The following is a 26,358-nucleotide window of genomic DNA, read 5'->3' as shown; positions in this document are numbered from 1 at the left end:
AGTGAAGTAAGCCAGACCCAAAGAAACATAGATCCCATGTTTCCATCATTTGCAATGAGTCAAAATATATAAAAAGCTATGTACATATGACTATAAAAGATGTTTTTAAGTGAAATGAACCCGAAGATAGGGACACAATTGTTTTTTTTTGTTTTTTGTTTTCTTTTCTGTTGTTGTTTTTAATGTACTCATCGTGTAATGTGTGATTGTTTTGTTTCTTTTGTATGTTCTTCCCCCATGGTATAACCCCTGTTTTCACTGTATTAGATTATGGTGCCCTGCCTCTTGTATATACATTTTTCTAAGTTGGGGAGGGGAAGGGAAATATTCTGAAATAAGGATGTATGAGACACTAGGTTGAAAAGGAGGGAGGGAGGAGTTGGGGAAGCAGGGAGGGAAGGGATGGTAGGAGAAAAACAAAGGAGGAGGTAACAAAGCTCAGTAGGAAATGTACTCATTACCTTAGTCATGTAACTGTAACCCCTCCATACAGTATCTTTAAAATAAAAATATACAAAAAAAAGTGTAGAAAATGGTGTGTCAAGAACTGTGTCTATAATGTTCCTAATGTAAACATTTGGGTTCCCTAAGAATCTATGAAAGATAAAGCTGGAGGAAGTATAACTGCATGAAAGATATGGAAGGAGTAGATATTTTTGATAATAGAATTTACATTAGCATTTTTATCACTATGGTAACTCATGACCACAATTGTGTGACTTAAAACACTCCAAACTCATTATCTTATAATGTTAAAAGTCAAAAATACAAATTGGATGTCAGTGGGCACAATGGTTTCCATAACACAACATATCTGCTGGAGGCTCTGGCAGAAAACTCAATGTATTTATTTTGTTACTTTCAACTTAGTGAAGCCAATACCCAGTCCTTGGCTCACAGGTGTCTTGCAAGGAGGAAATAACTCCTTGCAGAGTCCTCTGCTTTTCTGCCACTCTTCCTTCATATTTTCCCTCTCAAGGACCCTTGCAATTGCCTAATCAGCTATTCTAGGACAAACTCCTACTTTCGACCCCTGAGCACAATTAAATCTCAGAATCCCAATTCCTATCTAAAATGACATTCATGCAACTAGACATTCAAAGATAGACATTTTTACATAAAGAGAAAGATGCATTTGTTTGCTACAAAATCAGAAAGTAAAAAATACAACAGGTTTTCTGTCTGTTTCAAAGTATATGAGGTCTACCAGTTTTATTAGTTATTTTTTAGAGAATAAATTAACACACATGTACCAGTTGAAATCAAACAAACCCACACTAAAGCTACCAGCACGACTATGTTTATTATTGCACCATTCTTTACTATAGCTAAGATATGGAACCAACCCAGATGCCCCTCAGTAGATGAATAGATCAAGATAATGTGGTATATATACACAATGGAATTCTGTGCCTCCATCAGAAAGAATGACATTGCCCCATTTGTTAGGAAATGGAAAGGCTTGGAAAAAAATTGTATTAAGTGAAGTAAGCCAGGCCAAAAGAAACAGGTTCCAGGTTTCCCTTATTTGCAATACCTAGTATATGTCTGAGTCAAGCAGAAAAGGTCAGATAAGGTGATGTTAGGAAAATGAACCCTAAGATATGTATTTAAATGTTTTTTTTTTCTTTCATGCGATTGTTTCTAACACATTTATAAGATTATTTCTTTGTTGCTTTGTATGTCCGTCCCCCACAGTATAACCACTGCTTTCACTGTATTTGATGTCGGTATAATTTGTGGAGGGGAAGGGGAAAAACAAATCGTTTAAATAGGGATACAGGTGGACCCATTGCAACAATGAGATGCACAAGTCGTTATGTAGAAAACGAACGTTACAACTTTGGTGGTGGTGGGGGCGGGGAGGATCTGGTGTGGGGGCGGGGGGGAAGAAAGGAATGGATGTGAAGGGTAAACAAAGGAGGAGACTGCAATGCTTGATAAGAAATATACTCATTATCTTGCCCATGTAATTGTAACCCCTCTGTACAGTATGTTCACAATAAAAAAAAGAAAGGTTTTCTCAGTGAGTATTTTTCAATGCAGTGATGGGCTTATTTAGGAAGATACAGTCATCCTTCTATAAAAAGTTGTTAACTAGGGCTGGGAAAGTGGCTTAGTGGTAGAGTGCTTGCCTTGCATGATTGAGGCCCTGGGTTCGATTCCTCAGCACCACATAAGCAGAAAAAATAAAGTTGTTAACTAGTAGAATTATGGTTAGCAATGATGTAGTAATTTCTGTAACAAGTACCCAAATATTATAGTTTATTTTTTTTACCAAGTTGGACATCAACAGTTTTGAATTTAACCTAGAACTCTAACAAAGACTTTGCCTACCTGTTTCTATTCTCTATAATTTTTCAAATACTCTTTAAACAAATGTAACATCATTAAATGCCTCCACCATTAAGTGTGGAGTAAATGATAAATATTAATTTTATGTTTATATAAGTTCATCAATTTCCAATTTTAGAAAACTGTGTACTTTAAGAAACTTATTAGAAAGATTTTATTATCATATTTGTTTCATGATTGAACACATGGCTATATTGCTAGGATCAGTAACCAACTCATAGTCCTATATTTCAAATTAGATGGAGTAAAATTTGAATAAAATCATTTAATTCTAGGATATGCTCTTTTATATATACACTAATGGTTATTCTAGAACATAGTATAGGTTTCATAATAGCATTATAACAAAAAATTGCTAGGAGAAAAGCAGGTATATTTGCAAAATCCTCCTCTTTCAATTCGTTTCAATATGCTAGACTCTCAAGAGAATTATTTGAGCTTAGCAGCTAATGTGTTTCTGAAAGGTTTTGCCAGGAAAATTCTAAAAGCACACACACACACACACACACACACACACACACACACATTTGATGAGACTTTGGTACGAACTTTTACAATACTCTTTGTATATTTAGACTATACAGGCCACTTGAAATCAAGTATATTGTCTACAATAAACATGTTAATAAAGGTTTTCAACTAGATCAAACCCATGTATTTCTGCTACAACTAACAAGACACAAACACATTTGATGTATTGACTGAGCACGAATCTTACAGAGACAATTGATATTAATTACATCAAATGCAAACTGTGACATTTGGTAAGAATATGAATGAAGAATCAAAATCCTCATGTGAATACATCCATAAATGTATTCATATAGTAAATGAAAAGTAAGACATTTATTCTATGGAAATTCTCATTCATTCTAAATCCCTGTAATAAAAATGTTTGTTCAAGCTGGGCATCGGTGGCTCATGCCTGTAATCTAGCTACTCAGGACACTGAGGTCTGAGGATCGTGGTTCAAAGACAGCCCTGGCAGAAAAGTCCTTGAGACTCTAATCCCCAATAATCCACTAGAAAACTGGAAGTGGTGTTGTGGCTCAAGAGGTAGAACACTTGCCTTGAGCTGAAGAGCGCAGGGACAGCACCCAGGCCCAGAGTTCAAGCCCTACGACCAACAAATAAACAAAAAAAGTGTATTCAGATACTTCTATGTTTATTTTTCATTAAGCGTACCATGTAACATGATATTTAAACTCAAGTCTAATAACAAAATCTATGCAAAATTAAAATAAATTCAACACTATACATACTTGTCTGATTACTGTAGTTCATATTGTGGGTGAGATCTTAATTACGTATCAATATCTATCTACATATGTATTTATTTTTATATATGCATTCAAATTATCTTCTCTTTTGCAAAATTAATAGTTTTGAAACTCTGACAACCTCCATATAACCCCTATGACCAAAAAAAAAAAAATAAAAGTGAATGCCTATTACATTGATTTGCTGAATATACTGTGAAGTAGCAGTGACTTCAGCAGAGTATCTGCAGTTTATTTTCTTATTTGAAGTGAATGGGATATAGAATGCTCTTGTACTACATCACAGGAATTAGTTCCTTGGGATTAGCATAATGCAATTCTCTGAATCCTCTTTTCCACTTTACTGTTTCAATGTGACTGTTTGTTCATAAGAAAGCACTATCATTCACTCAGATTCATTAAAGAAGTGCCTAAGCAGCATAGTTCTGTATAATTTTGAGCATCATTTTAAAAATTGTGCAGGAGAAAACTGGATCTCTGCAATTTTTTATTCAGCTTTAACACTTTCCATTGAGACATATACTAGATTTACTTTGGAGCTGATTATGCCAAAATATGATCAAACTACTATAAAAGTGCATAAAAGCAGCCACAGTTTTCATTAAATAGGTGCATTTTGATATGAATATTGTTGGTTATGGGCTAACAGGAAAGATATTTTGCTATTTCTATTATGGAAAAATTATATCCAACTGCTACCCTACACTTTGTTGCAAAATATAGCTCTGAGAGGAAATATATGTTCGCAACTGGATGCAAATTATGCCTGGATATTTTGATGTATGGTAGATAAGAAGGGGCCAAAGTCAACATATTATTTTCAACATTAGAAACATCATCTGGTATTGATACAGCCATTATTTACTACTTTACAAAGGGTTTATTTGTAAATCTATACCTGTCATTTAATTAGTATTATATTCTCTTGGGGTTTCTGTAACTAGTACAATATTGCACAAAATTATCCCAGTCTGAGCTTAAAACAGTACAAATATGTGCATATTTTGTATCCTAGACTCAAACCTTTTTACATAAAAGACCATTTAAATTCAGTTACTAGATTGCTAGCAAATCCCTGAGGATAATTTCAAAAACCGAGTGCTTCTCAATACTTTGAACTAGTTTCAAATTAAGCTGGTAATTTTATTGGCTAGGCTTCATTTGAGTAGTACCAATCAATCTTCAAAGCGAACAAAAATAACTTGAGTTTTGCTTTATCCTATTTAGATCTTCCATCTTCTTCTAAATCTCCTGATGACTTTAATTGGCAAACTCCAAAAGTAGTATAAAACCTGAGAAAAGCAAAATCAAAAGTTCACCAAAATAAAACACCAGAGAACAAGTACTCAAAATAGGTAGGATAGAGTCCAGGGGAAAGACATATACAAATAAAGAGAAGAGGGGGGGAAATGAAATCAAGAATCCAATCTATATCCTACAAAATTAAGAAAAATGAGGGAAAGAAGGATAGGGGTAGAATGGGTGAGAAGGATGAACTATATAGTGTATTCATAAACTGTTTTGTTAAATGGTAACTCCTTTGTTCAACTACTTAAAGATAATGATAAAAATTAAATTGCAAGTTAGTATTTTCTGTGAAGTTTGTTTTAGCTGACACAAAAACTTGTGTGATGTGATGTTTTGATGAAAGTGTGTAGTGTGTAAAGCCACCTCTCAGTTCCTTATCATTATCATTTCTTTCATAGTGAAAACATTTAATATTCCTTCCTTCTAATTTCTCAAGTATACAGTACATGAGTCTATCAGAGCTGGATTTATTATTCCTATCTACTTGCAACTTAGTGTATGAGGGTAAACCTTTCTCCATTTTCTAAACTTCACAGCCTTTAAGTAACTAACTAGCATTCTACTTTCCAACTTATTTGATTCCAACAGTTTTAGAATCCACACATGATCACTATCCTGTGGTACTTCCTTTTTTTTAACTGTGTGGATAATTTAGTATGATGAACTGTAATGAACTATATTGTCACAAATGACAAGGTTTTATTCATTTATGAGGCTGAGTATTATTCCAGGTTTCTTACATACTATAATTTTAAATCAGATAATCTGTTTATTGATACTTGGTCGATTCCTTTTCTTCAATATTATAAAAGTAGCAGAATGAACACAGAAGTGGAGCTGATTGATTTTATTTCTTTTCAATATACCTAATATTATGATTTTCCAATTATATATTGTAGACATATTTCTGTTATTCAGGAATGTACAGACTATTTCCACAAATTTATATTAATTCTGCAACTTTGTTGAATTCATGAATTTGTTCTATTAATCTTTTATTATATTCTTTTTATTTTTCTAAATACAGGAACTTATCTATAAATAGGAATATACATTTGTTTTTCATTTTTACCATAGATAAGATCTTAAGAAAAAGTTAAATATACATGGCAAATATTTCAAAGACTTAAAAAAGTTTTAGGATATTTCTAAAATGTCATCAGTATTTTAAGAATTTGTCATGCTTATTGAGTTTTTTCCCAGTCTGAAGAGAGGCATTTGCTATACAGGGAATTTACAAAATGATTGCCTAACCCTCTGCTTATAATGCAAAGTACGCAGGCTAAACACGCCGGTTGAACACTAGAGTCTTTGAAGACAGTAGATAGCAAATTTATACATAGTAAAAGTAGATTTTTTTTTTTTGCTCACAAGCTACTATTTCCCTAAGACTAAGTCTCATCTGTACAATGGGGACACTAAAAAGTGACATAAGGCCCTTAAAGTGGTGTGTCCAGATATTAATATAATCTGTTAAAGTGTCCCACAGGCACACTTGGATTAAGTGTTAGAAGCACACGGAGAGACAATAATTAGTTATATCTGAGGAAGGCAAAGATGAATTACAGCCAGGTTATAAAGTTTCAGATGAATTGAAAATTCACAGATGGAAAAAATGTACAAAAGGAACACATAGACGATAGTATTGAAGCATTTGTGAAAATCGGGAAATATTTCAGTCTTTGTAGACTTGTACATGGCATAATAAATAAAGTGAGAGCTCTGGACATGTGTATTAAATAAGACATGAGTGGGTTATGCTGCTTGTTATTCACTACATATGAAATATGCAATTCATAACACTTTCTTTTGGTTGGTCGTGGGGCTTCAACTCTGGGCCTGAAAGCTGTCCCTCAATTCTTTAGCTCAAGGCTAGAGCTCTACCACTTGAGCCACAGCACCACTTCCAGCATTTTCTGCTTATATGGTGCCAAGGAATTGAACCCAGGGCCTCATGTATGTGAGGCAAACACTCTACCACTGAGCCACCTTCCCAGCCCCCATAATATTTTTAACGTCAATCCAGTGTTCTCTATATATACAGTATTTAGTAAATGGGTAAAATCAGTAGAGAAAGACTGAGATAAGATATAACAGCTATAATCATATCATAATGCATTTCTTGTTAAACTTCCTAAGTCAGCAGAAATCAAAATTAACAAGAGTTCAGCCAGTACTCAGTCAGCAAAAGAATCAAACATTTTCTGGAAGAAAGGAATGAGTTGATGTATCTGTTTCAAGATCCTTTGAAGCTTCCAGGTTGGGATGTCTATTTGTAGTTTGTGATATGTAAAAAACAATCCTGCTGACTGCTAAGGTGTTAGGGGAGACTTGGAATTACAATATAAACCACAACTTTTACAATATCCACCAACTTCAAAACAGACAAAGAAAAACCAAGCAGAAACTATAACATTCTTGACAAAATATCTAAACTGATTTATTTAATAGAAAACCGGTATATTCATAGTTGTACAGTGGAAAACTTGCCATAAAATTTACTCTGTTCAATGCATGCATTCTGATGTAATGAATGGTAAATGGCAAGGCCATAAATGGAAACAGAACACTTCAAAACTTCTGTAACAACCACAGTATAAATTCAAAGCCCAGCCACTTTAACAATAAGTCCAGAGCCATCAAGATCTAATCAAGGAATTTCATCTTCTCTAACTTGTTCCTATGTCCACAAAATAAGAAGGTTAGATATGTTGTCCAAACCAGCCACAGAGAACACCCCACTTTTAGCTCAAGCTTCTCTCTGTAAGTCACCTTCAATCAAAGGATAGCTTAAATTTTCCCTCTTATTTCTTATTCTAATAATCAAATATTCTTTTCCATTCTCCCGCCTGTCTCCACGTCTTTGGTTACTTCAAGATGGCTAACTCTCTAATGGAATGAACTCTCAGCATGTATTTATCCCCACTTGGTTACTTATATTGTACTGTTTATTACAAGAATAAAAATAGTAAAATTTTCAGCTCAGAAATTCAATCTGTCCAGTTTCAGTGATCTCACATAGCCCTCCAGATTATAAAAAGTACTCTATCAGAACTTTTCCTCTATTAAATCACACTCTGTTACCCTTAATATATATTCTCTTTTTATAGCAATTAGTGGATCTAAGTGATTCACTTAGTGACAATAGATGTAACTAGCAGACTTTAGACTGACATCATCCACATTGGAAACAGACATACAGAAAAAAGACTGAGGAAAAGTGAAATAATCCTAATACAGATCATTTTAGAAAGATGAATTAGTTAACAATTCAGAGTAACTAATTCACTACTGACAGTATAACCTATCATTTCTGTGTACCTTTCAGTGTATACTTTCTGTATCTCATTTTTCCACCCTCCCACACAGTGACATTTTGAATGTCCGTTTTTTTTAATGTGTAACATAATAGAGAATGAAAAATGTAACAGCACCAAAAAAATCCCTAATATAAAGTGCATCATTTTTGCACAGACACTAATAAAAGTAAAAGTCAGAATGACCAAAATATTTCAGAGGGTTAAAAAAATAATGAAATTTAAACCGAACAACGTAAGTCTTGACCTGAAGCATTTATAGTTCAATAAGAGCAGATTGAAAAGTGGTCAGGGAAGAAATCAGACTACTGCGGAGACAAGAAAGCAGGGATAGCTGATGCTGCTTCCATCCCAAGAACTCTATACAACTACAAGAAAAAAATGAATATATCTAATTTGTTCCCAGAGATAATTGAAGATGATTACAAATGGAAAAAAATGACTGAACAATTCAAAATGAAATAACTGAAGCAACTCTTTAACCAAGATGAAATTGTTGAATAGTGTGAGGACATAGAAAACTCTATGGACCAGGCACGATTCAATGTTTTATCTCTCAAAAAGGAGAAAGTCTTAGTCCATTGCCAAGCAATTCAATTGTTTGGAAAATATCAATTATATGATTTCACAAATATTTTGATGACTTTGATAAATATCTTCATTTAAACTTCAAATTAAACTTGATGAAAACATTGCATTATTTGTCATCATACATAGTTTTCAACCTGCAGAAATCATAGATACTTATCAACAGTTTTTCAGTTTTGGGAGTATTATGTATGATTTCATAACATTTTGTGCTATGATAAATGAAATGAATAGTGTATTGCGATGGAAATATATGGGCATATCCATTCATTTACCAAATATAGATGTAATACACATATATGTGTGTAATTATATCATATTATGCCATCATGTGTTAACATGAATGTTCTTCAGAATTCAATATGAGAAGCCATGTCTTTAACCATGTAATCTTGATATTTTTATAAAAAGATATAGAAGAATTCTGAATTTATAGTGTTATTATGTCAATATATAAATCTATATTCTGTAAAACTTAATGAGGAATTCTAACTAAAATCCAAGTGTTTTTATAAGATCACATTCTTTTTCAGTCATAGGATTTAAATTCAGGATCAGGGTGCTGACCCTGACCTATTTTGCTAAAGGCTAACACTTTATTACTTTGAGCCACAGTGCCACATCCAGTTTTCTGGTAGTTAATTGGAGTCTTTCAGACTTTCCTTCCTGGACTGGCTTTGAACTATGATACTCAGATCTCAGCCTCTGAGTACCTAGGCTTACAGCTGTGAACCACCTGTGACAGGCCACATTCTTTTTGAAAAACCATTATCATCATTAAGATTCCTGCTACAGATTTTCTTGTTTAGTATGGATTTAAATTTTAATATTTATGACATTCTTCATGAATATTTTATTATATATATTTATTGTAAAGGTACTGTACAGAGGGATTACTGTCACATGAGCAAAGTAATGAGTCCATTTTCTATGGAGCATTGTTACACCCTCCTTTATTTTTGCCTACCATCCCTTTCCTCCTCACCTCCCCAAATCCTCCCTCCTCTCCCCATCAGTTATAAAGTTTATTTTCAACATACTGTCATGTATATTCTTGACATCATCCAGAAATTCCATTTATTGAATACTTAAAATATGTACAAGTTTAGTAAACATTGTGATTGTATATTTGAAAGTAACTCTAAAAGAAGAATGAACATAAAAGGTGTCTCATAGAAAGATCTATTTTCCTAATAATCGGAGAAAACATAATATCTTCAACATATTTACTTGAGAGAATGAATAAAATAATAGAGAAGTACACTGTTTTAGTGCCATAGAGAATGTTTTCTTTTTGTATGTTTTTTTCTTATTTTTGTACATTTTTTATTGTAAAAATATTGTACAGAGGGGTTACAGTTATATGAGCAAAGTAATGAGTTCATTTCCTACTGAGCATTGTTTTCTCCTCTTAGTTTTTCCCCTACCATCCCTTCCCTTCCACTTCAACTACTCCCCCCAGCAAAGGTATAAAGTAGGTTTTCAACATAGTGTCTTGTACATCTCATTGTTACAATAGGTCAACCTGTTTTCAATGGAGCATTTTGGACCATATAATAACCTTGGAATATACTCTTGTCATTTAAAATTTCTGAGGCAAGCTCGGCATTGTTGCAGGTTTTCGTTGTTGTTATTATTGTTGTTACTGTTTTGTTTTTGTTTTTGTTTGTTTTTTGTTGTTTTTTTTAGTTTTTCTCCTTTAGCAGGTTCACTTATTCATATTAACACTTTTTAAAACCAAATCTGTTAAAATATTTTTATTATCTTTAAAGTAAATGTACACAGGAGTTGCCATTCAACACAGTAGTTTATAAGTACAATTCAACTTGATTGATGTCACCACTTTCAACACTGTCACACATCCTTCCCAGCCTGCCCCTTCCCTAAGTCACAAATACAATTGCGCTTTCTCTCTCTCTCTCTCTCTCTCTCTCTCTATATATATATATATATGTATATATATACATATATATAAATTCATTTTTGCAAGCTATATTCATTGTTATGTTAGAAGATAAATGCAGGGGAAAAGTGATTTTTTTTGTGGACACATGTGAGCACATGCTTCAGTGAGTGCTTGTGTGCTTGCGTGCTTGCATGTATGTGTCTGTATGTGTGTCTGTGTGTGTCCTGAGGCCTTTGAACTCAGTTTTAAGCACTGTTATTGCACATTTTCACTCAAAGAGAACAATCTACCACTGAGTCATACCTCTGCTTTTGGCCTTGTGGTTGTCATTGTTAATAACAGGCTCACAGACATTGCTTCACAGGCTGGCTTTGAACTAAGATCCTGATCCTTAGATCTCAACCTCCTGGGTAGCTAGGATTACAGGCATGAACCAATGATGCCAGATGAGCTTTCTCCTTTTCCCTTTCCTTTGATTCTGCTGCTATTGCCTAAATATTCAGTTTTGAGGAACAAGAGGAAAAATTGTATTCATCTAATTTTATTCTTTGATGGTATAGATATGATTTCCTGAGTGTAATATCCTAAAATCAAATTACTCTTCCTAAGAAAATATGTTTTCAGTTCTTGGCAACATGTACACAGACAGTAATTGGTCTATTCAGAGGTATGACATGGTGTGTGCTCTGATTAAAAAATGGATTCCACATAAAACATTAGACATGAGACATAAAATACCCAGACAATTACATCATTTAAGAATGACTCATCTACAGGTATGTATCTCTAGGAATAGATTTAGCCTGCACGTTTTAACTTGTTTTATGGCAAGTTGTAAACACACTGAGCACATCAGATGGGATATATTATTATTAATAATAATAATAAAATCTTTGCAGAGCCTTAACATTCAGATTTCCTGTTTAATAGCCTGCAGAGAGGATGTGGTCTTTAATGTATATTAAAAAAAAAAAACAAAAAAAAAAAAACAGTAACACCTTTCTGTACTGAGAGTAAAAGAAAGGAGTGTGGGTAATGCATTCTCACACTATTTTTCATAATTACATCTTTTGATGACAATTTGTATTTTCCCCTGAGAAGAATGAAATTGCTCCTTATTCAGAATTAAGCTACATTGTTACATTCAGGGCTACTAATATCCTTCCCCCAAAGAACACATAAATATTAACACAAATAGTTAAAAATGTAAACCTATAATGTGATAAGATTTCTGATTATTTATGAAAATATATGAAACAAATTACCTGGAATTAAAGTGTTTTAAATTTCATTTGGATAAATGCTACAAAAGTTTACAAGTGATCAAAGTTTAGGAACTAATTTAAAATAATGATAAAAAAATCATTTCTAACATGATAGTATATATATATATACATATATAGCTCTATTATTATAAAGTTTCAAGAATTTTAAATATTTTCTGTCCTTTGTGCACACACACACACACACACACACACACACACACACATATGCCCACCACACACACACACTATTACTACTAGTTCATGTAGTTAGAAATTCACACAATGATACTTAATATATTTATATGTAGCAAGTTAATTACTTTAGTGTAAATCACTCAGATAATTATAGAGACCAAGTTGACATTACTGATTTATTTATAATGACATACTTTTATATTTTATTGAAAGATAATTTGAATGGGCTTTTAAATTAGTCTGAAAATGCAATTTCTTAATAGAATATAACCAAAGTAAACTAAGATATACTTTTGTACATATGAAGGATCATAATTTTGTTATTAAAATTTTGCAAATGGTAAGGATTAAGTAAAATTATAATATTAGTAATACTCAAAATGTCAATTTTTGTACATGATCCTCTAGGTACAGTTTTTATTATTAAGTGTTTATACATACTTAATGGTATGCACACTGAAGAACATTTCTGTTCATACTTTTAATGTGCATAAGTGTGAAGCTGTGAACAGATTAAATCTACGTATTTTTTTCCGTATTTTAGTTAATGAATTAACATCATTACTGCAGCTATACTTTGTATTCTCTTCTTAAACTCAAAGCTTTCGTCACCTGCAGAAAACCAAGGCTCTTAAAAAATAGAGATCCACCTCTGAGAGAAATCACATTTATATATATTATTATAATATGAGAATCCAAGCATGAGATCTTGATTTCATTTACTGGAAGCTGAATCCATAGGAGAAAATATGTGTTTTCTCTCTAATTATGGATCCTTTTGAAAAGTATAGAAATAAAAAGTATGTGTTATGCTTCATCTTAGACACTTTCTCTGAAACTTTTATACTTGCATTTAATTTCATGTGTATCAGATGAAGAAAAAAGAATATATTTACATTCATAAAAAGAGAAGAATTTCATTGTTGATGTGTTATTTATTGGATAGAGGGGAAACCAGTTGTGTCTCTTCATGGAAGCTAGTGTTGAGCACATGCAATTTTTTATGGATTCTTATATACCCAGAGTTATAGTGATGGAATCCAGTGGAAAACAGAAGCACTTATAAACATAAGGAACTTTACTCAGAATCTACAATTGAGGAATTTCTAATTGTGTAACAAATGAAAAATTAAATTACTGAGAGTTTGTCTAGATAGCAAGTATGAATTTTACTAGTGATTATTTATCTAGATATTTATTTTTAAGAATATATATATATATATATATGTATATTTAGTGGTAGATACATTCTCAAATAGGAAAGCACTCTCTCAAGAAAAAAAATGAATTTTAGGAGAAATAAATTATTATTATTATTATTTTTAGGATTCTTTTTTTAAATTTAATTTCATTTTTTTGTGAACATACTGTACAGAGGGGTTACAATTACATGGACAGGATAATGCGTACATTTCTTATCAAGCATTGCAGCCTCCTCCTTTGTTTACCCTTCACATCCCTTCCCAGCCTCCTCCTCCCACACATCCTCCCCCCCCCACCAACGTTGTAAAGCTCGTTTTCGACATGACAATTTGTACTTCTCATTGTTGCAACAGGTCCACCTGTATCCTTAAACAACTGGTTTTTCCCCATCTCCTCCACAAGTTATACTGACATCAAATATAGTGAAAGCAGGGGTTATACTGTGGGTGAGGGACATACAAAGCAACAAAGAGATAATCTTATAAATGCATTAGAAACAAATGCATGAAAGAAAAAAACATTTAAATACATATAAGAGTTCATTTTTCTAACATCACATTATCTGACCTTTTCCGCTTGATTCATACATCTACTAGATATTGCAAATAAGGGAAACCATGGGACCTATGTTTCTTTGGGCCTGACTTACTTCACTTAATATAATTTTTTCCAAGTTTTTCCATTTCCTAACAAATGGGGCAATGTCATTCTTTCTGATGGAGGCATAGAATTCCATTGTGTATATATACCACATTTTCTTGATCCATTCATCTATTGAGGGGCTTCTGGGTTGGTTCCAGATCTTAGCTATGGTAAATAAGGCTGCAATAAACATAGTCGTGCTGGTAGCTTTAGTGTGGTCTTGTTTGTAAACATTTGGGTAAATGCCCAAAAGTGGGATTGCTGAGTCATAGGGGAGCTCTATGTGAAGTCTTTTGAGGAACCTCCATACTGCTTTCCAAAGTGGTTGAACAAGTTTACATTCCCACCAACAATGAAGGTTCGTTTCTGTCCACATCCCCTCCAGCATCTGTTGTTGTTAGAATTCTTGATTTTGCCATTCTAACTGGAATGAGGTGGTATCTCAATGTTGCTTTGATTTGTATTTATTTTATGGCTAGGGATGTTGAGCATTTCTTCATGTGTCTATTGGCCATCCTTCTTTCTTCTTCAGAGAAGTTTCTCTTTAAGTCTTTAGCCCACTTATTTATTGGGCAGTTGTTTCTTTGAGGATTTGTTGTTGGGGGATTTAATTTTTTGAGTTCCAAGTATATTTTAGATATGAGACCCTTGTCTGTTGTACGGCTAGTGAAGATCTTCTCCCAATCTGTGGCCTTTCTATTGATCTTGCTAGCTATGTCCTTTGCCATGCAGAAGTTCTGCAACTTCATGCAATCCCATTTGTCCAACCTTTCTTTGATTTGTTGTGTTTCCGGGTCTCTATTCAGAAAATTTCAGCCTGAGCCAAGGATACCTAGGGTTTCTCCTATTCCATCCTGTAATGTTTTCAGAGTGTCTGCTTTGACTTCAAGGTCTTTGATCCATTTGGAGTTGATTCTGGTGCAGGGTGATATATAAGGATCTAGCTTTAGTTTTCTACAAGTAGTTAACCAATTTTGCCAGCACCATTTACTGAAGATGCTGTCTTTCTTCCATTCTATTGTTTTAGCTCCCTTATGGAAGATTAGATGGCTATAGGTCTGTAGGGTCATTTCTGGGTTTTCAATTCATTGGTCCTGAGGTCTGTTCTTATGCCAATACCAAGCTGTTTTGATTACTATGGCTTTATAGTAGAGTTTGAAATTTGGTATTGATATTCCTCCAGCAGTGTTCTTTCCGTTGAGGAGCATTTTTGCTGTTCGGGGTCTTTTATTGTTCCATATGAATTTTTGGATTGCCTCTTCTATTTCCCTGAAGAATGAGGTTGGAATTTTGATAGGTATCGCATTGAATTTGTAGATAGCCTTGGGAAGTATTGCCATTTTCACGATGTTAAACTTTCCAATCCAGGAGCATGGGAGATTTTGCCATTTTCTAAGTTCTGTTTTGATTTCCTTTTTCAAGATTTTAAAGTTTTCATCATAGCGTTCTTTCATTTCTTTGGTTAAGTTAATTCCTAGGTATTTTATTTTTTGTGGGACTATTACAAATGGAGTTGCTTTCCTAATTTCAGTCACACTTTTCTCCTTGTTGACATACAGAAAAGCTATTGATTTTTAGGGGTTAATTTTATACCCTGCTACTTTGCCAAAGTTTTCAATCAGCTTGAGTAATTTGGGAGTGGAGTCTATGGGATTCTTTAAATACAAGATCATGTCGTCTGCAAAGAGGGAGAGTTTTATTTCTTCTTTCCCTATTTGAATCCCCTTTATAAATTATTTTTTTCATATTTGTTTTTGTACATAAATGAATTTACATGGGAGAAGCAATTAGCAAAACTATTCAGGAATGCATATTTTATAACGAAATGATCATAGTATACATTCTTATGCAATGATCCACAGTCATTTTGTAAAAAAAAAAAGACATCTACTATGCCTTGTTACTTATAAAACATTGCTTTTATAATTTAATTTGTCATCTCATGAATATCTGGGATTTATAATTGTAATAATAGCTTTTTAATCTACCTTAAAAAATCAATGCAGTGAAGTTTACTCAAGAATTGTTCTGAATGTCTGAAAATCTGTGGGGAAAATGACTATAATAAATTTTGGAATAAAATTAATAATATTGTCATCTTTAGAAAACTTCACATGGAATAGAAAATAAAGATTGTAGTTTTCTGACATAACACAAATTGAGTCAAATGCTACCATATTTGTCTTTTTGGTTTTGTTATCCTAATTTAATAGTTTACTAAATGGTATTTCTCAAAAAAATAGAAATCTTTTCTCACTTTATGATTGTATTGTTTTTTATTATATTTTCTTAGATTTAAACCCAAAGAGAATATAATCAAATTCATCAATTGCCTGTACTTAAACAGATTGTGTTATACACATGATAGAGAAATCAGGTTTTTTTATTTTTTAAAATACCTTGCATTGCATTATTGAATGTGGAATTTTCTACAAACCATCCAACAATGTCCTCAAATTTCTACCATTTTTTTCCTTGTAAGCCAATCATTAGGAGAAAAATTATGGGATATGACGCTATGTTTGGTGTATGTTAATATGAACTAAAATAAGTCACATAGTCTTCACAAGCATCCATGATGTGAAAATTAAGTCATCACTCATTTGTATAGTATGGACTTTCTGTAAGGTGTAGCTATAAGTATTCTCTTAAGTAACATTAAGTATTTAATTCAAGACTTTCCAATAGACCAACATTCCTATTTATTCTAGAGGTAACATAATTATTGCCAACAATCTGCACTTCATTCCGTTTGCTATAAATATTTTGCTAAGAATTAGTAAAATCAAACTGTATTTAACAGGATCCTAGCAGAGAACTTCCCAAACATGGAAAAAGCTAGTCCTATTCTGATACAAGAAGCCTTTAGAACCCCAAATAGACCAGATGAGAACAGCACATTCCACCATCATATTGTAATCCCCACAGAGTCAATTCAGACAAAGCAAAGGATCCTTAAAGTTGTCAAGGAGAAAAGATCAATCACTTATAAAGAAAAACTAATCAGAGTAACTTCAGATTTCTCAGCAGACACAATTAAAGCAAGAAGTGCCTGAAATGATGTATGCCACACACTAAAGGGAACAAAACAAAACAAAAAACAAAAACAAAAAGAACTATCAATCAAGAATACTGTACCCAGCTAAACTCTCCTTCATAACAGAAGGTCAGATAAAAACCTTCCATAGCAAAGAAAAACTGAAACAATATAGCTCCACAAAACGAGCCCTGCAAATGATACCTAAAGATATATTACACATATAAAACCAACAAGATAACAATGAAGGCCAAGAAACCAACCCCCAAAAAAAGAATCCAAAAATCATAGGAAGAATCCAGTTGGCACAGCCTGCAAGAAGGTGGATAACATGGCAGGAACCACCAAACACCTCTCAGTCCTAACTTTCAATGGACTTAATTCTCCAATTAAGCAACAGACTGTCTAGTTAGCTCAAAAAAAACAAGATCCTTCTAACTGCTACCTTAAGAAGACACACCATGCCCACAAAAAAAAAAAAAAAATCTGCAAATGAAAGGCTGGAATACAATCTACCAAACCAACAGTCCACATAAACAGACAGAAGTTGCAATCCTAATATCAAATAAAATAGACTTCAAAGGAAAATTAGTGAGAAGAGATAAAGAAGGTCACTACAAATGTATTAAGGGATCCCCCCTTCAGGAGGATATTACAATTCTAAACATCTATTCACCAAAAAATGGAGCACTCAAATTTATCCAAGAAACACCACTTTCCCTCAAATCTCACATAGATCCAAATACATAAATTGCTGTGGACTTTAACACACCATTATGCCTGCTGGATAGATGAACCCAGCAAAAACTCACGAGAGAAACCTTAGACTTAAACAACTGCATAGATCAACAAAACTTCACAGACATCTACCGAATATTTCATCCAGCAGCTTCAGAATACTCATCTTCTCCAAGAACATTCTCTAAAATAGACCACATTTTAGGCCACAAAGCAAATTTTTTTTTTGACATTCATGGTGCCTGAACTCTGGGCCTGGGCACTGTCCCTCAGCTCTTCAGCTCAAGGCTAGTGCTCTACCACTTGAGCCACAGCACCACTTCCAGCTTTTTCTGCTTATGTGGTGCTGAAGAATCGAACCCAGGGCCTCATGCATGCAAGGCAAGCACTCTACCACTGAGCCACCTTCCCAGCCCCACAAAGCAAATTTTTTCAATTTCAGGAACATTGAAATCATACCCTGCATTCTCTCAGACCACAGAGGAATAAAATTAGAACTCAACACCAAAAGCTACCAAAGGAAGTCCTGTAATACATGGGGGCTGAACAACACATTGTTGAATGACCAGTGGGTCATGGAAGAGAGTAGAAAGAAAATTCAAATGTTCATGATATTCAACAAAAATTATCAGCTCCCATGAGACACAGCAAAGGCAGTACTCATAGGCAAGTTTATAACTCTGAGTTCCTACATCAACAAATTAGAGAGATCTGAAACCAACAATTTAATGAGACACCTGAAGCTGTTTGAAAAAGAGCAGCAAGCTAAACCCCAATCCAGTAGATGGAAAGAAATAATTAAAATTAAATCAGAATTAAATGAATTAGATTTAAAAAATAGAATGATCAAAACAAACGGTTCTTCAAAAAAATTAACAAAATTGACAAACCCTTACCAAATCTTATCAGAAAAAGAAGACAATGCACCCTAATAAACAAACTCAGAAACAACCAAGATTCAGAACATAATAATGGAATAATCCTCAAATCTTTCTGCTAATAAGTTTGAGAATCTGGAAGAAATGTATGATTTTAGTTTCATGCTGAAACTAAACCAAAATGATTTAAATCAACTTAACAGACCAATATCAAGCATTGGTATAGAAACAGCAATACCAGACCTTCCACCCAAGAAAAGCCCAGGACCTGATGGATTTACAGCTTAATTCCACAAGACCTTCAAAGCAGAACTCACACCAATATTCCTCCAACTGTTAATGAAATCGAAACTGAAAGTTCACTACCAAACTCTTTCTATGAAGCCATCATAACCCATATCCCAAAACCAGGCAGAGACTCTTCAAAGAAAGCAAACTATAGTCACATTTCTTTGATGAACATCAATGCAAAACATCTCAACAAAATTTTGGCCAATCGACTTCAACAGCTCATCAAAAAAATCATACACCATGATCAAACAGGATTCATTTCATTCAGGGATGCAAAGCTCGTTCAATATACACAAATCAATTAATATAATTAATCATATCAACAAGGGCAAGGATAAGAAACACATAATTACCTCAATAGATGCAGAAAAAAACATTTGACAAGATCGAGCACCACTTTATGATAAAGGCCCTGGAAAAACTAATAATCCATGGAATATTCCTCAATGTATTAGAGGCTGTGTATGACCAACTTACAGTGAGCATTATATCTAATGGTGAAGAGCTAAAGCTATTTCCTCTAAACTCAGAAATGAGACAAAGACATCTACTCTACCTCTCTTCAATTTAGTATTAGAATGCTTAGCTACCGAAGTAAGAAAACACGCACACATAAAGGGAATCTGAAAGGGGAAAGAAGTAAAACTCTCCCACTATACAGATGACATAATCTTGTACTTAAAGAATTCCACAGACTCTACTCCCAAATTATCCAAAACTGATTAAAAAATATGGCAAGTTAGCTGAGTATAAAATTAACCCTCAAAAATCAATAGCTTTTCTGTATGCCAATATTGAGAAGAGTGCGTCTGAAATCAGGAAAGCAATTCCTTTTCTAATAGCTCCACAAAAAATAAATACCTAGGAGTTAACTTAACTAAAGAAGTGAAAGACCTCCATGATGAAAACTTAAAAAACCTGAAAAAGGAAATTAAAGCCGAATTTAGGAAGTGGAAAAACCTACCTTGCTCCTGGATTGGGAGGATTAATATTGAAAAAATGGCTATACTGCCAAAGGCTATCCACAAATTCAATGTGATACTTATCACTATTCCAACATCATTCTTCAATGAAATAAAAGGAATCCAAAAATTCATATGGAACAATAAAAGACTCAAAACAGCAGCAAGAATCTTTAGCAGAAAGAACAGTGCTGGAGGAATAGCAACACCAAATTTCAAACTCTACTACAAAGCCATAATAATCAAAACAGCTTGGTACTGGCATAAGAACTGACCTGAGGACCAATGGAATAGAACTGAAGATGCAGAAATGAACCCACAGACCTATGCCACCTTTAACAAGGGAGCTAAAAATAATAGAATGGAAGACAGCCTCTTTAGTAAAAAGGTGCAGACAAAATTGATTTAACCCTGTAGAAAACTAAAGCTAGATTCTTATATATCACCCTGCACCAGGGTGATCCAAATGGATTGAAGATCTCAAAGTCAGAGCCAACACCCTGAAAACATTACAAGAAAGTATAGGAGAAACTATAGGACTCCTTGGCATAGGTCGGAATTTTCTTAATAAAGTATAAGAAACACAACAAATCAATGAAAGGTTGGACAAATGGGATTGAATGAAATGCCAGAACTTTTCCTTGGCAAAGGACATACCTAGCAAGATCAATAGGAAGCCTACAGATTGAGAAAGATCTTTACTAGTTATCCAACAAACAAAAGTCTCATATCTAAAATATAATTAAAACTCAAAAATTAAATCCCCCAACAAAAAATCATCGAAGAAACAACTGCCCAATAAATAAGTGGGGTAAAGACTTAAAGAGAAACTTCTCTGAAGAGGAAAAAAAGAATGGCCAATAGACATATGAAGAAATGTTCAACTTCTCTAGCCATAAAAGAAATGCAAATCAAAACAACACTGAGATTCTATCTTATCCCAGTTAGAAGGACTGTAATCAAGAAACCACATAAGATGATGTCAAGCAAAATGAACCCCAAGACAGGGACACAAGTTTTTTTGTTTGTTTTTTCCTTTCTTGCTATTGCTCCTAAAATATTTATAATGTACCATGTGATTTTTTTTGTTTCTTTGTATATTCCTTCCCAATGGTATAACCCTGTTTTCACTGCATTTGATGTGGGTGCCCTGCATCTTGTATATACACTTCTCTAGCTTGGGGAGGGGAAGGGAAAAAGCAAAATGCTTAAATAGGTATGCAGGTTGACCCATTGTAACAATAGATGTACACGACACTATGTTGAAAAACGAACTTTACAATTTAAGTGGGGAGAGGGGATGGAGGATGTGGGGAGAGTGTAGTTGTGGAGGTGGGAGGGAAGAGATGGTAGGGGAAAAACAAAGGAGGAGGTAACAATGCTTGATAGGAAATGTACTCATTCATTACCTCACTCATGTAATGGTAACTCCTCTGTACAGTTTTTTTTACAATATTATATATATATATATATATACACATGCCTAGTAACAACACATGCTGGAGGAGATGTGGCTTAAAGGTATCCTTACTGCATTGCTAGTGGTAGTGTAAACTTTTTCAACTACTTTGAAAAGCAGTATGGAGGTTTCTCAAAAGACTCAACATAGAGCTCCCCTGTGACCCAGCAATCTCACTTTTGGGAATTTACCTAAATGATCACAAACAATGCTATCCTAAAGCAACCAGCACAACTATGTTTACCACAGCATTATTTACCAGAGCTAAGATATAGAACCAACCCAGATGCCCCTTAGTAGATGAATGGATCAAGAAAATGTTTATATATCACATTTTCTAGGCCTCCATCAGAAAGAATGACCTTGCCTCATTTGTTAAGAAATGGAAAGACTTGCAAAAATTATATTAAGTGAAATAAGTCAAACCAAAAGAAACATAGGCCCCATGGTTTCCCTTATTTGCAATAACTAGTATATGTCTAGGACAAGCAGAAAAGGTCAAAAGCTATGTGCATATGACCATATGAGATGATATTAAGTGAAATGAATCCCAAGATAGGGAGACACCTAGTTGTTTTCTTTCTTGCTATAGCTTTTTTTAATGTACTCATAATGTACTATGTGATTTTTTTTGGTTTCTTTTGTATGTTCTTCCCCCACAGTATAACACTTGTTTTCACTGTACTTGATTCTTGTGCCCTGCCTTTTGTATATACCTTTTTTTCTAATTTGGGGAAGAAAGGGAAATAACAAAATGCTGAAATAAGGATACAGGTTGACCCATTGTAACAATGAGATGTACAAGACATTATGTGGAATATGAACTTGGTGGGGGGTGGGAAAGAATTGGGAAGGTGGAGAAAGAAGGGATGGTAGGCAAAAACAAAGGAGGAGATAAGAATGCTCACAGGAAATTTACTCATTCCTTGCTTATGTAACTATAACCCCTCTGTAAAATATTTTTACATTAATATATATATATAATTAATTAATTAAATCAGCATTGAATAACTAAGTGATGTCAAATTGTTAAGATTGTATTTGCTTCTACAAATAAAAAGTACTATTTTAATTTTTATGGTTACAAGGGCAGAGACCTTTTTACTACTTAGATCTGTTCAGTATAAATGAAAATAGTCAGCAAATAGTTGTTTAATACAAAAAGAAATCAATTTGCCTCTATTTCAGAATCTTTTGATCATTCACCATAAGCAACATATACCTTAAGATACAGAAAACATTTAAAAATGTAACTCTTGGTCTGGGAAGGTGGCTCAGTGGTAGAATGCTTACCTTGCATGCATGAGGCATTGGGTTCGATTCCTCAGCACCACATAGGCAGAAAAAGCTGGAAGTGGCACTGTGGCTCAAGTGGTAGAGAGCTAGCCTCGAGCTGAAGAGCTCAGGGACTGTGCCTAGGCCCAGAGTTCAGGCCCCACCATGGACAAAATAAATAAATAAATAAATAATAAATATATAAATAAAAATGTAACTCTTACATATTCATTGAATATACCAGTTAATTAAGAGAAATGAGGAAAAGAGTATGTCAAAGGTGGGTAAGAATATTAACAGGGTTTCCGGGTGCTGGTGGCTCACACCTGTTATCCTACCTACTCAGGAAGCTGAGATCTGAGGATCGAGGTTAAAGACAGCTGGAACAGGGAAGTCTGTGACTTATCTCCAATAAACCACCAGAAACCGGAAGTGGCACTGTGGTTCAAGTGGTAGAGTGCTTGCCTTGAGCTGAAGAGCTAAGAGACAGTGCCTAGGACCAGAGTTCAAACCCAAGTCGACAAAAATAAATAAATAATATATATATATATATATATACATATATATGTATATGTGTGTATATATACATATATATGTATGTATATATATATATATATATATATATATATATAGACAATGTAACACAGACCAAGATGTTTTGTATTCATGAACTGCTTTGTTATCTGGCAAAAATTTTAATAACTATCCTTCAAAATTAAGAAAAGTGAGAGAAAGGGTGGGTTAAGGATGGGTGATAAAGTTGAAAGGGGTAACATCAAATAACAGGCACTCTATTCATAACTGCGTTGTTAAATGGCAGCAACATTGTACAACTACTTAAAGATAATAAAAATATTTAAATATGCAACATTAATATAAGATTTTTGAGATCACTCTATCAGATTATTTTGTTTAAAATATTGAACATTTCTTTTATGCATCCCCAAATACATCTTTTATGGAAATACAGTCAAATAATTTTTAATAGTATACATTTTTTAATATAGATAATAAGGTAGAGACATAATATTAAGTAAATATGACAACACATTATAAAAAGTTTTATGCAGGAAAATCTTAAAAGTCAGAGCTTCCCTGAAATATTTCAGGTAGCTTGGAAAATAGTCTTGTCCCAACTTGTCTCACATAGTGGTTAAGAATGATTTTTCAGGTAAGCATCCAGAAGCGTTAGTGTCTTAGCCACCTATATTTAAACAAAGAGATTATAGGTAATATATGATTCAGAGATTCTTAATAGAAACTTAGTAATTGAAAATATCATTACATCTTATGCATAAGATAAACAGATTGTTTTATTATTTTTATTAAAAATATATAGTTCATTTTGGCTAATGAATTTTCATGTTATTTATACATTAATGAAGATGTTTGATATGTTGTTACTTTCAGTTAATAGAAATGGATCATTGGCCCCAAATTAGTTCAAATATCACAAAATAACATTACAAACTGCAAAATAAATGATACAATTTATAAATGCCAATATGAATGAGATTTCTGTGAATTTCTAATTGCTGAGACAAATTGTGGAGTATGATTAACTTAAAGGATTTTCAGCAGCACTGACAAAAGCTTAAGTAAATTTGTAATTGGAAATTAGGATTTTTAAAAATGTACTATATTTACATTCTATTCCCTAATATATTATCGGTCATGAAATTAAAATACTTGCTGTCAAAGTCATGAAAGATTTCACGTCACATTCCAATAAAGCAAATTGATTCCCTGGCAAACACAATTTTGCATTTTCTCCCAGAATTTCTTTTTTATCAATTAATTAATTTATTTATTTATTATTGTGAAAATACCATACAGAGGGATTACAATTACATGGTCAAAGTAATGTGTACTTTCTTATCAAGCATTGTTGCCTCTTCCTTTGTTTCCCCTTTCCATCCCTTCCCTTCTCCCCCTCCCCAACCCCCCTCCCCCCACCAAAGTTGTAAAGTTCGTTTTTTGACATATTCACAAAAATATAAATAAACTGAAATAACTCCCGAATGACCATTACTAAGGAAGGGCTAACAAAGTGTGTTATAAATCCAGCATTAAATATTATTCAGATTTTAAAATGTGATATCCTCTCATTTGCAACACACATGGAAGGAAGTACAGATTATTATATGTACAGAAATCAGACAGTTATATAACATATGTTCTACGTTATTTTGGTCATATGCAGAATCTTAATATCTGATCTTACCAAGTTGATCTATGATGGTGGCTACTACAGTCTCCAGGATGGAGAACTAGGGAGGACAGAGGAATGGGTAGATTTTGTCACTGGTAATTAGGTTCTAAATAGACAAGAGTAAGGTGGTTTGAGATACAATAGGTAAGAATAATATATTTCCAAAAGGTAAAGGCAAGACTAAAAAAAATTCACAATAAAACAATATATGTATGAGGTAAGAGAGGTGTGCAAGTTGAATTGTGTATTGTACAATATATACATGTATTAAACCTAACATTGTACTTCCCAAATATGTAACCACTGTGTATAGTATTTTATGATATAATTTGAAGTATTATTATTATTACTATTATCTTTAAGTATTTGTACAAAGGAGTTTACATTTAACAAGCAATTTATGAATATAATATCTCTTGATCAATGTCACACCTCTTTTTTTTTGGTCATGGGGCTTGAATTCTGTGTTTGGATGATATCAGCTCTTCAGCTCAAGGCAAGTGCTCTACTGCTTGGCCACAGCGCCACTTCTGGCTTTCTGGTGGTTTTATTAGAGATAAGTCTCACGGACTTTCCTTCCCCGGACTGGCTTTGAACCACAATGCTCAGATCTCACCTTCCTGAGTAGCTAGGATTACAAGCGTGAGCCACGGGTGCCTGGCTCAATGTCACTTCTTTCAAAATTCTCATCCAGCCTTCTTATTATACCTCTTCCAACATTGTTTTAATAGGATATACTTTGAATCCTTAATCACATTTTCACATCCTCTTTCACTTCTTTCATCAACATGAATTCTTAATATGCACTAGCCTGGTGCTGGTGGCTCACCCCTGTAATGCTAGATATTCAGAAGGCTGAGATTGGTGGATTACAGCCAGCCAAGAGAGCAAAGTATATAAGGCTCTTCTCTCCAATGAACTAACAAAAATCCAGAAATTAAGTTGTGACTCAAATCTAGAGCACTTTCCTTGAGCAAGAAAAGCTCAGTACATAACTCGGACCATGAGTTCAACCCAAGGACCAGCATGCACACACACGCATGCATGCACATGCGTGTACACACACACACACACACACACACACACACACACACACACACACACATATTCATAGGCAGAACCACTGAACTTCCTTGACTATAATAACTAAGACAGTCACATTATCAGAGTGCATTTTTATCAGATTATCATTGAAATATTTTTAGGAAAGGCATGTACATGCTATATGTTATATGCCTGCCAAATACTGCCAGGCCAACTTATTAATTGATACTTTCCTACACACTTAAAAAATAGAATCATATATTTAGGATATTACAGAAATGCTTTGGTATAAATATAAATAAGCTATTGAATTTTCCAAATCTGAAAATGTATAACTTTTCAATCCATTCTTTGCAACATTAGCAATTTTGGCTGTGTTTGTATTTTTGCTTAATGAATTATG

The sequence above is a fragment of the Dipodomys spectabilis genome, unplaced genomic scaffold (genome assembly GCF_019054845.1).
Source record: "Dipodomys spectabilis isolate Male_0828 unplaced genomic scaffold, ASM1905484v1 ptg000095l, whole genome shotgun sequence".
NCBI lineage: Eukaryota > Metazoa > Chordata > Mammalia > Rodentia > Heteromyidae > Dipodomys > Dipodomys spectabilis.
Note: the sequence above shows the minus strand (reverse complement) of the source record.